Source organism: Lolium rigidum, chromosome 4, assembly GCF_022539505.1.
Source record: "Lolium rigidum isolate FL_2022 chromosome 4, APGP_CSIRO_Lrig_0.1, whole genome shotgun sequence".
Taxonomy (NCBI): Eukaryota; Viridiplantae; Streptophyta; class Magnoliopsida; order Poales; family Poaceae; genus Lolium; species Lolium rigidum.
The window spans coordinates 70734727-70748325 of NC_061511.1; positions in this window are offsets into that span (position 1 = coordinate 70734727).

Below are 13599 nucleotides of genomic sequence, written 5' to 3' on the forward strand. Positions count from 1 at the left end.
ACTGCCCATCGGAGCTTCGAATAAAGGAAGACAGTGTTGCAAAAGCTGCTCGCTGGAGCTGCAAACGAAGGACGACGGTGCTGCAAAGATTACTCGCCGGAGCTGCAAACGCTTCTCGCCAGAGCTGCAAATGAAGGAAGGCCGTGCTACAAAAGCTGCTCGCCAAAGCTGCGAATGAACGACGGCAGTGCTGCAAAGGCTTCCCTCTAGAGCTTCAAAGGCTGGTCGGGGCTGCTGCAAAAGTGCAAAGCTCGGTCTTTTGCCTGCTGCAAGGGTGTGAGCTTCTCTGGCGACGACAAGGAGGCCGGGATGCTGCACATGCTACGGGGGTTGTCTTCTCCGGCGACGAAGACGAATGCTGCCGGGGCTCCGCCGCGGGGAATGGTTGTCTTCTCTGCCACCGGTGGCTGCTGCAAGGAGCGCCGCCGCGGGCGAATTTTCCGACGCCGGCGACTGCTACAAGGAGCGGCGCCGCGGGCAAAATTTCCGGCGCCGGCGGCTGCTGCAAGGGTGCCGCCATGGGGGGCTTCTTCGACAACGGCGACTGCTGAGGGTTACCCTACAGATGTCGGTCATCTTCTTCCGCGTCTTTTTTTATTCGAGTGTGTCCGGTTTCATGGAATCCCGGGGGAAGAGAACGTGAGTGGCGGTTAGGATGGACACGTGTCGACCTGGGGAGTCGGAGGTTCGGTTGTTTCCAGCCTCCGGAGGATTATCAGCACTATCCTTTTTTAAGTGATATCATATCAGCATATAGAACTATCTTTTTACGTGCTCGATTAGTACGCAAGTTTATTTTAGATTCTTATATTTTAATAAAAGTTTAATGGTTACATAAATGTATAATTATGTTTGATATTCGAGTATGTGTACAAATTAGAAAAGGAAACAACTGCACCATATAAGACAAGACCAGATAAGATGTGAGTAGATTTGACCTCAACTGCACCATATAAGACAAGATCAGATAAGATATGAGTAGATTTGACCTCAACTGCACCATATAAGACAAGATTAGATAAGATGTGAGTAGATTTGACCCGTTCATGTTATTTTTTGAAATCACATGTATGTTTCTAGGACTCCAGCTATGTTAGATTAACAAAGTCAATGTAACTTTAGTCCGTGTTAGTTATACATGCAAAGTCTCTATAATGCTAGAGGAATACCAAAACCAATCGATCCATCGTGTATTGGATTCGTGCATGCATTTTATATTGGGCTATAAAGTATAAATTGTATTCCTTTTCTAGCGTGTTGTATAAGGAGAGACCTGCTTGTGATACATAGTTAGGATTTAACTAGACATTGGTATTCATACAACCGACAAATTCCTATTGACTTGATTTATGTATATAGATTCTAGGCTGACTATAGCCATATAGGGGAAGCTAATACCTTGAAGGGCGATGATGAAACAAACGCCGAAATCTGATTAATATGTCACAACGCTAAGCTACATGATCATGTTTTAAGTTACACTTGTGATATGCGTGTCACCGGAACTACTATAAACTAGAAAATATGGTGGAAACCTAAGGGGAAAAACCTACGAGCAACTCTGAAAATAGAAGATTTGTACACGTAATATCTAATTAATAAATTAAGTATTAAACATAAAACTGAATATCCAAGTATATATAATAATTTCACACATGGGGCCACCAAGACATATGTCCAAACTGAACAAAATAGAAACAACAAAATCAAACAAGCGAAAACGACAGAAAAACAAACGGAGATAGCTAACTTAATTTAAAATTTGATGTTCAACTGTTCAACTCTCGCAAAAAAAAGATCCAGAGCATGTCGTTAAAACCACTGTCAAACTGTAGTAGAATAATAACACACGAATGATTGTATGAATGAATTTATTACAACAGAAGTGTCCACCTACTTGAGAGTCCCTAGGCAAACTACCAAAACTAGATTACAGTAATCAGAAAAAGATGTAATGGATATTTCCTTATTCTGCATTAAAGGGTTAATTTTAAAATAATAAAAATAAATTATACTATCACATCGATTTTCCAGTTATGTAAGGAAACTCAAGGCCGGGATTCAACCCTCATACATATGTTTAACATTAATTGGGGTACTCAATGAAAGAAAGTCTTAGTGGTGATAAATTCTTTTTTATGTCATGTCAATAAGCTAATTGGTTTTCTTAACGTGTTTGAAAAATCAAACATCATTTTCCAATGATTAAAGGGACCCTAATTATTATCCGGAGCATACCATAATCCGAAGGAAGAAGAAGGATGTATGTTTGATCAACCTTTTGATTTTTGTACACTAATTGCACAGATGAGTTTCAAAAGGATTTAAGTACAAATTTTAATAACATAATCATAATTCACCACCAAATTATAGATAATAAACTATATTACAAGCCATAGTATATTTAGCTTTGCATTAACTACGACTATTAAACTGTATAATTTCCTGCCACCAAATATGAATATAAATAAACTATAAGTTTATTCCACACACTTTCGACACACCAAAAATTTGCGAGGGCCACCTTGCTAGTTAAGAATAGAAAGATGAATCTCATTTATTCGGAAACGGAGAAAGTACATTAATTGATCCGCCAATTAATTGATTAGTATCTAAGAGGGACCTATGCCTGATATATATACACATACAAAATGTTTTGCCTAGTCCAATACAGTGACTTATAATTTCAGAGGAGGTCACTCTCGCAATGCTCCAACTTCTAGCTGAACATCTATCTGCATGGCTGTGGCTTGCAAGTCTCGGATATTTTTGTGCTAGTTTGTTTGGGCGTGAGATGCATCCGGTTGATTTTCCGTACTGGAAGAGTTGAGCAAAGTGGAAGTGCACGCAACTTCGTCTGCCCAATCCATAATGATAGATAATGTGCTGAGGAAAACTGGAGAGCTGCTGCTATTAGATTACTAGGACCCGCTGAACGATATTGTAAGAGAGAATTTCTTATTTAGCCCTGTCTAAAGTTTGCCTTCCTTTTCTGGACCTGGCAAATTTTTTCTTCCTTTCATGACCCATAAAGTTTGGTTGGTTCCTTATTTGGCCCTCTAGTACAATTTAAGCACTAAGATGATCATTTTGCCCCTGCTGCAATATGTGACAAAATTGCACTAAAAAAGTTGTGATATACTAGTTGGTTATTAAAAAAAAACGATCCCCACTATGGCTAGTACCAGCGCACCATTTTGCCCCTGCTACAATTTATTCCGGAAAAAACTCAAATTTATTCCGGAAAACTACTGCAATTTTTTTTGTATTTCACAACTCCAGAAAAAATTGATATTAAATAGGCACAAAGATAGAGACAATCCACAAGCACGACAGAAATTTCAGCCCAAAATACATCGTATCTTGGAAGATACAAAAAAGACAAATTTCTGACAGACTATACGTACACTATATGCCTATATAATGTCAGATTTTTTTTTCACGGCCCAAAATAAAACGAGTTTGTGCCCGAAACATTGCACATACATCCCAAGCATATACATGTATTTCAAGAATAAATTTGAGATTTTTATGAAACTCAAAAATTTGGCAGCATATTGCAGCAGGGGCAAAATGGTCATCTTAGTGCTTAAATTGTACTAGAGGGCCAAATAAGGAACCAACCAAACTTTGTGGGTCATGAAAGGAAGAAAAAATTTGTCAGGGCAAAAAAAGGAAGACAAACTTCAGCCAGGGTCAAATAAGGAATTCTCTCATATTGTAAAGATAGCTGAGGCTCGGCAAGCTGCTGCAAAAACTTGAGAGCTATTGCTATTAGCTTTTGGCAACTTGCTTCCGCCAGATTTATTTTCAAACTACCTGCAATAAAAGTATTAGATGTAGTATTATGCATACTATGCATGTAAAAGAGGTAACGTGGCACTCCTCAATAATGAGAGAGATCATACTGGTATACTAAAGGTAGATACCGTGTCATATCAAGTAGATCTAGAAAAACTAATGTCAAATACATTTTACTCACTATGTCTTGAAATAAAAGCAAGTACAATAGAGCAATGTAAGCATATTATACAGATTAGAGTAATATATTTTTGCTGAGTTTGAGAAGCGAGAAGGGAACAAGCTCTAATGCAGAAAATTAGCTCGGTGAAACTGGCTGAGTTGAGTGGCGGTGTTTTTTTTTAGTGTTTTGCTGTTTTTGATGTCTGACAGTGAAATCAAGACCTCATATAGTTCCATGATTTTGCTGTGTGACGTGGAGTTCCAAAAAAAGGGCAAAGGAAATTGGAGTATAATAATCAAAACCTGGGTGGCTTCTTTTACGGTTTGGTGTATTTGTCTTGGTATAGTTGCTTGCAGAGCATTGTTTAGCTTGTCGTTTAGATTAGTAGAAGTTGTCCAGTTTGTCTGTGTGGCGTGGTGTGTTACTGGAATAATTTATTTGGAACAGATATGTCTGGTCCCGCGCGTGGTTTTCGTCGTCTCTCCTCTCAAACGATAACCATTCGTGAATTAGCGTAAAAAAAAACAAAATCCGTGAATTAGATGGCACGCGTCAGGTAGGTCGAGTGTGGAGCCCGCTTTGGATGCGCGGGACAGGAGGAAGAAAAAAACAAGACCGCTTTCCGCAGAAGCGGGAGCACGGCGCCACGCAGATAAACTGGACAACTTCTAATCTAAACGACGAGCTAAACAATGCTCTGCAAGCAACTATACCACGAAAAAATACAACAAACTGTAAAAGAAGCCACCCAGGTTTTGATTATATTCCAATTTCCTTTGCCCTTTTTTGGAGCTCCACTCACACAGCAAAACCATGGAACTACAAGGGCATGCGCAATGGAAGCAGCCATAGGCGGCCGCTTCATCCGCTCCACATAGGTTCGTAGAGGCGAGAGAAATCCATCCAAAACAAAGCAGCAATCACATGGGACCATCTAATCTGTCTCTTCATGTCACTCTTCTCTAGCTTTGTCCAATCGTTGGTCTCCATCTCTCCTCTTCTCTCCAACTTTTCTTCTCTCTCTGTTCCTTTTCTTCTTTCTGACCTGGGGAGCCGGCCTCCTCTGCAAGCAGCACTTGCAACTGAAGAGTCTGACACGATGCCATCCGAGCCTACGTGGTGTGTGGAGAAGTAAGCTAGGGCCATTATCGAAATGGAATATTATATGTAGAGCTAAGGATCAAGGAGGGCTAGGTATTAAGGTTCTAGAGCTAAAGAATAAGTGTTTACTTAGCAAATGGTTGTTTAAACTCCTTTCTGAGGAGGGTATGTGGCAGCAATTGGTATTTAATAAATACTTAAAAAACAAAACTTTAGCTCAAGTTGAAGCTAAACCCACATATTCACATTTTTGGAAAGGGCTGATGCATGTTAAGAATGATTTCTTTAAGAGAGGATACTTTAAAATAGGAGATGGAACAAGTGTGAGGTTCTGGGAGGATATTTAGTTGGGAAATTTGCCTCTTTCCCACCAATACCAGGCCCTATACAACATTGTGCAACATAAATTTTTTTTTTTTGGTTTCAACAGTATTTGCACGGTTCCTAAAAATATTTCTTTTATAAGAGGGCTCAATGATCAAAAATGGTTGCAATGGTTACATCTTTGTCAACGATTAATGGCAATTACTTTAACATATGAATCTGATAAGTTTATTTGGAGACTCACTGATTTAAAAAAAAAATTCAGTTAAGTCTATGTATCTTGATTTAATGAATGGACATACAGTATATCTCAGGAAATATCTATGGAAAATAAAGATTCCCCTTAAAATTAAGATTTTCATGTGGTTCCTTAGTAATAAAGTGCTTCTTACTAAGGATAACTTAGCTAAACGGAAGTGGAATGGATGTCAAAAATGTTGTTTTTGTGATTCTACTGAGACCGTTAATCATTTGTTCATTGCTTGCCCATTTGTACAGATGATTTGGCGCATCATTTATCTCTCTTATAATATTCCTCCACCATCCAATGTTACTAATATGTTTGGTAATTGGTTGAATGGAGTTCCAAAGACTGACAAACAAAAGATTCGCATTGGCGTTTCTGCGATTTGTTGGTCTATATGGACAAGTCGCAATGATCTTGTTTTTAATAAGAATACTGGCACTAATTTTTTGCAGGTTATCCGACGGGCTGCTCATTGGATTCAACAATGGGTTTTCCTCCTTCCATTGGAGTTGCGGGAGGATATGGTTACTGGATGCAACCAGATGCTAGTGGTTGCTCAGGATTGCTTTTTCCAGACTACTGGGTGGCAGCATCTTAATAGAATAGCCAATGCATAGCTCTTCTATAGGCCGTGTTTTCTTTTGGTTGATCTTAGTATCAACTCTTCATTTTGATTGATTGTAATGGTTCATCTTTGTTGAACCCATACTTTTGGTTAATAATAAAGAAGCCGTGTGCATCAATTGATGCAGAGGCTGGGGCGATGCTCCCTTAATGGAAAAAAAAGCTAGGGCCATGCGTTGTGCATGCCCTAAGAGGTCTTGACCTCGCTCTCAGACATGTCAGACATCAAAAACAGCGAAACAATAAAAAAACGCCACCACTCGACTCATCCACTTTCACCGAGCTCTAATGTAAAAGGGCTCGTGAAACTGGGTAGTTGGGGTTTCCGCGACGCGAAAATGGATAGACCGGAAAAAAAATCGGATGGGGGCTAGATGCGGTTTCTGGACCGGCCTTCTTCCTCTCCAAAACTGCAAACTGACAGTTATTACACGGATGGGGGCTCGGTGTGGTGTCTGCTAAAGTTGCTCTTAACTGGTATACTGCACTGCACCGCTCTATTATGGAAGTGGGCAACGCTGGTGAAGCCCAGCCAACGATGTTGGGTCTCGGAGTCGAGGGAAGAAGCAGGGCCGCCCAAGCCTAACTGAGAGGGGCTGATCTAGTGTGACCTCGGCTTTCTCGTTCGTCCTATTGATCTCCGCGTCGTCTTGGCTGCTTTTGTATGCTGCAATGGATTCACGCACAACGTTGTCGTTACTGCGTCCTGCCGATCTCTCTCTGCTTCGTCTCGGTTGCTTCCGTCCGTTGGTCGCCCAACTGCTCAAAGATCCGCCCGCGGCGACCTTGCCCCTGTAGGCTCTATCCCGGGAGATGTGCAACGTCTCCCCGTCGTGCTCACTTGCCGGGCAAAAATAAGCCACGACATCCCTAGCGGTTGTATCCAGAGCTTGGCCTCGCCAACTTGCCGGTGGCGCACGGCCGTTTCTCTAACACCGTTGTGCGCGGCTCAGCCTGGTGGCTTCCAAGCTCCATCGTTGGGCAGCGACCGAGACTACGCCCCATTGTTCCGCCGCCAGCTTCGGGAGGCGAGTTTATGCCATCGATTTGGTCGGATTTTTTCTAGGATCTCTGTGGCAATCACCCTTGACCGAGAGGGGCTATATATATAGGTGGATTTTCGTCAAGAAGGGGTAAGAATTCTCGATTCGATTCGGTACAAAATCCTGTCCCGTATGATTTTTTTTTTTGGGATAACCATCCACTTTATTAATCAATAATATTCACTACAGATAGTTGGACTGGTACAATATCAGAAAGATTTAAGAACCACAGGTGGCGCCCATGATCTAAGGAAATCGCTGCACGAGCTAGATTGTGAGCCTCAGAAATATGTTGTCTCTGTCCCGTGTGAACTGCACTTGTTTAGCTGCGGTGACGGGAGGAAGCACCAATATTTCCATGATTCCAGGCCCACTCGGCCCAGCTTCGGTGGGCTAGCAGCTATAAATGTATCTACGAGCTATGCCTTATATATATACACATACACATTGTGTTGCCTAGTCCAATACAGTGAGTGATAATTTCAGAGGAGGTCACTCTCAAAATGCTCCAACTTCTAGCTGAACATCTATCTGCATGGCCTGTAATAGTGTGGCATGCAAGTCTTCAGATACTTTTTTAGTTTGATTGTGCGTGAGAGGCATCCGGATGATTTTCTCTACTGTAGTTTAGTAAAGTAGAAGTGCAGGCAACTTCGTCCACCCAATCCACGAGGATAGATAATTTGTAGAGGAAAGCTTGAGAGCTGCTGCTATTAGATTCCTAGAATCGGCTGAACGAAGCTGTAAACATAGCTGGAGTACGGCAAGCTGCTCCAAAAAGTTGCCAGTTATTCCTATTAGCTTGCCAAGCTGCTGACCTAATGGAAGTAGTATAGGTAGTACCAGACCATAAAAACGCGCTTGCCTCGCCGTACATTGTAAGAGAAATGGCTGAAAGATGTTGAACGGTTAAGATATCTATTATCTATCTATTATTATATACTAAAAGCAAAATAAGGGTGTGCACCAAGTTAATCCACATCATCTAAATTATTTTGTCAGTCAGATTAATAATTTACGGATAGGATTAAATAGAATTATATAGTTACGTAACGCGGTCGAACGTGACAGGACACCCTTGCTGGTGGTGGATCCTGCACTATGATGACCAAAAGCTGTTCGGTTACAACAAAAAAACTAACGTGCACAGGAAGATCAAATCTTATTTCCAAAAGACATACGTGTGTTAATAGGACTCTAGGTGAGTCCGTTTAAAACAAAAGAGGTCATGCATTTATGTTAGCCCAAAGTTGACCGACCGTGAGGCTAGAGTGTATATATTGATGTTCAAATCATATAGCATATCAACACATCTTTTCAGACCGGGTTTTTTTCCTTCTTAGTAGCAAAAGAATACCGGTGAGCATCGGTAAATATAGTTTACGGAAATACTGGTTATAATACCATCCGAGATTTGTCAAATGAATTTATAAATTTATCAAAATTATTTAAATTTGAGCTAATTATTTGAATACCGGCAACTTTTGTCCAGCATTGCAGTTTTCCGTTTCCGGAAATATCGTCCGAGTGAAACATCTCTTATCCTGATGGATCAGCGATACGCCATGAAATATGGGTGAAAATAGGGATCCATCTCGCAATGCCGGTGGTCCATGCGTCTTAGACATCCTATGTATGCATATAAGACTACCACACCGATCTTGGATTGTAAATTGTGTTAACGGGCATCGGTAAATACGGTTAATGGAAATACCAACTAAGATACACCCTGAGATTTGCCAAATAAATTGGAACTTTTTGTGTAAAATTATCTAAAATTTAAGCTAATTATGTGAATTCCTATAACGTTTTCCCGGTATAATAGTTTTCCCGTGGATTCGCTAAATATTACACCCTAAAATATGTTGTCTGATTTACCGTTTAGTCTATCCAACTTAAAATTAAATAGAAGTTATATAGTTAGGTAAGACGGGCGACCGTGGCAGGTCGCTCGTGCTGGTCGTACATGAAGACGACTAATACAAAACTGATGAGTACAAAAAATAATAGAATTCAAAATTAATAATATGTATATATAGAAAAAGCCAAATTTGACTGATCATCAAGGTTGTTTAGCATAAATCTTTCTACCATGTTCGAAGTTTCAGACATCTTTGGACATAGTGGAACCTTCAACAACAAAATTAGCATTCCTAATTTTGAGCGATCGGACATTAGGGTCTGATTTCAGCTTAGTTATTAGTTATGCACCACGTTAGTCCATACCATTATTATTATTTGAACAGTTGCATCTAAAAGTCGTCGCTACACGATTGAATTGTAGTAGTGTACAAGTTCTAATTCACCGAGCATACATCATTAGTCACATGTTGTAGGGTAAAGTAATTTTGTTTCATGCATTTGCATCTATGAAATAAGTGCCAAATACATGTTAAAGAAGAGCCGGTGCCAAATATAGACGTGTTCTATATGGACACAGAAAGAACCAAGGTTAATCCATTTTACCTAAATTATTTAAACAGTCCAATCTGTAAATAATAGATGAGATGTAAAATACATATCCAAGGTTAATCACGTAAACAGCTAATGTAAACATCTTCAACACACAATCTATTCTATCTATTATATACTAAAAGTAAAATAAGGGTGTTTTTTGAGTCACCAGGTTAATCCACATATGCTTAAAAAATTGAAACCGATGATATTAATCTCAACGTCTAAGATTAAAAACTAAAAAGTGTTACGTACAATATTGTACATGTACAAAACTAAATCTGTGGCACGTTCGGAGGATACACACGATCTTTAGGAATAAGAGTCTATAGCATACACGGCTGATCGGTTTGTACGAATCGTCTTTAGAAAAAAAAAGTCTATAGCATAAACGGCTGATCGGTTTGTACGAATCGGTTTTGAATTGATTTCCACGTGCGACACGGCCGGACCTACCCTGCTACATGTAACTAATACAATAATTTCTATCGCATCTATGGACGTGACCAGCTGCATCTACAAACTTTTTGGTCACTTGGGTTTCTCATATAAAATTTGGAAATAAAATCATACCTCTAACACGTTTAGTAAAAAAACTCCAAATCAATATTTCCAAAATTATTCTAAATGCTATGAACACAACTTTAGTACTTTCCGAACTCAAATTCAGAGACCCACGACACGGACACAAGAAAAATAAACTTTTTCATGAATCATGTATGGGATCAGCTCCACTCCGTGGCAACAGAAAAAAAATCTGAGAAATCTACAAAACAAAAAGAACTACGAAAATCAATAATCATCTACAACCACACCTCCTATTTTGGGCGACACGGTTTTGGTTTCCCCGGTCTCTTCCGGTTCAGCTCTTATTTGTTTTGTCTCCCTATATACCCACGCTTGTACGCATCTTTAAATCATCGTACTAGATTAGTGAAACATATTTTTATTTTGTCTCCACTATTTTACGCTAGGTTTAATTGTGCTATCTGCGCCGGTTAAAAAAATCCATACCATATATGCTAGCTTGACACATAAAAAACTAGCTAGCTTATATGTGATGGAAAATGTATGGTACGATCTCATGTATAAACTAATGAATATATATATCTATATGAAGTCGGGTATGCTGTATACCTATATGTATTGATGGTCGATTATACAAAATATGGTCGTGATAACCAAGCAAATGGACATAGATGTTTCAAAAATATCTTTTCTAAAATATTTTGCCGTATCCAAGAGTTGGGGACTTCCTGCCACTGTATCCGAATGACCTTAACGGATCAATTTATTTAGGTGAATCTCGACTCAGACCGAAACATTCCAATCTGACGATGAAACGTTCTGCCGTGGAATGGTTTCTAAATTTTCTAAAATTTTGATTATCTATATATAAATTAGCTATCAATATAAATATATATATATATAAATTAAGCTCAGGTTATTTTCTACTTATATATATGTTTATTAATTTTAATTTAATATATATTTTCGTATACAAAATAATGCACCAATTGGGACTTGGAGTATTTATAATGTACCATTTTTTTTAGATGAGTGTTGTGCATCTTAAATGGGTATAGAAAATGATACAAAGGAAATTCAACACAAAGTTTTAAAAATTGTCATTAGTTAGTTGTCCTACATATTATCAGCAAACAATAAGTTATTTTATATTAATTTCATCGTGAAGAAATTACTTTTATAAATTAGCTATCAATATAAATAAATATATAAATTAAGCTCAGGTTATTTTCTACTTATATATATGTTTATTAATTTAAATTTCGTATATGTATTTGTATACAAAATAATGCACCAATCGGGACTTGGAGTATTTATAATGTACCATTTTTTTAGATGACTGACGTGTATCTTAATAGGTATAGAAAATGATACAAAGGAAATTCAACACAAAGTAATAAAAATTCTAATTAGTTAGTTGTCCTACATATTATTAGGAAACAATAAGTTATTTTATATTAATTTCCTCGTGAACAAATTACTTTTCTATTCTATTAAAAAATCATTACACATTAAAGATGATATATATAACATATAGATTTATTTTTAACACAAACACTACAATGATGCCCTCGCATTTGCGAGGGCCATCCTGCTAGTTATAATGGTGTTTTTTCGAGGCACCAAGTTAATCCACATCATCTAAATTATTTGGTCAGTCAGATTAATAAATTACGGCTAGGATTAAACAGAATTATATAGTTACGTAACGCGGTCGAACGTGACAGGACACCCGTGCTGGTGGTGGATCTTGCACTATGATGACCAAAAGCTGTTCGGTAACAACAAAAAAACTAACGTGCACAGGAAGATCAAATCTGATTTCCAAAAGACATACGTGTGTTAATAGGCCTCTAGGTGAGTCCGTTTAAAACAAAAGAGATCATGCATTTATGTTAGCCCAAAGTTGACCGACCGTGAGGCTAGAGTGTATATATTGATGTTCAAATCATATAGCATATCCCCCGCAAAAAAAAAATCATATAGCATATCAACACATATTTCAGACCGGGTTTTTTTCCTTCTTAGTAGCAAAAGAATACCGGTGAGCATCGGTAAATATAGTTTACGGAAATACTGGTTATAATACCATCCGAGATTTGTCAAATGAATTTATAAATTTATCAAAATTATTTAAATTTGAGCTAATTATTTGAATACCGGCAACTTTTGTCCAGCATCGCAGTTTTCCGTTTCCGGAAATATCGTCCGAGTGAAACATCTCTTATCCTGATGGATCAGCGATACGCCATGAAATATGGGTGAAAATAGGGATCCATCTCGCAATGCCGGTGGTCCATGCGTCTTAGACATCCTATGTATGCATATAAGACTACCACACCGATCTTGGATTGTAAATTGTGTTAACGGGCATCGGTAAATACAGTTAATGCAAATACCAACTAAGATACACCCTGAGATTTGCCAAATAAATTGGAATTTTTTGTGAAAAATTATCTAAAATTTAAGCTAATTATGTGAATTCATATAACGTTTGCCCGGTATAATAGTTTTCCGGTGGATCCGCTAAATATTACACCCTAAAATATGTTGTCTGATTTACCGTTTAGTCTATCCAACTTAAAATTAAATAGATGTTATATAGTTAGGTAAGACGGGCGACCGTGGCAGGTCGCTCGTGCTGGTCGTACATGAAGCTGACTAATACAAAACTGATGAGTACAAAAAATAATAGAATTCAAAATTAATAATATGTATGTATAGAAAAAGCCAAATTTGACTGATCATCAAGGTTGTTCAGCATAAATCTTTCTACCATGTTCGAAGTTTCAGACATCTTTGGACATAGTGGAACCTTCAACAACAAAATTAGCATTCCTAATTTTGAGCGATTGGACATTAGGGTCTGATTTCAGCTTAGTTATGCACCACGTTAGTCCATACCATTATTATTATTTGAATAGTTGTATCTAAAAGTCGTCGCTACACGATTGAATTGTAGTAGTGTACAAGTTCTAATTCACCGAGCATACATCATTAGTCACATGTTGTAGGGTAAAGTAATTTTGTTTCATGCATTTGCATCTATGAAATAAGTGCCAAATACATGTTAAAGAAGAGCCGGTGCCAAATATAGACGTGTTCTATATGGACACAGAAAGAACAAAGGTTAATCCATTTTACCTAAATTATTTAAACAGTTCAATCTGTAAATAATAGATGAGATGTAAAATATATATCCAAGGTTAATCACGTAAACAGCTCATGTAAACGTCTTCAACACACAACGCATTACAACATGCATTTTACTTTGGAAAACTTTACGAAAAGCGGCAGGTGTTGCACTGATGCAA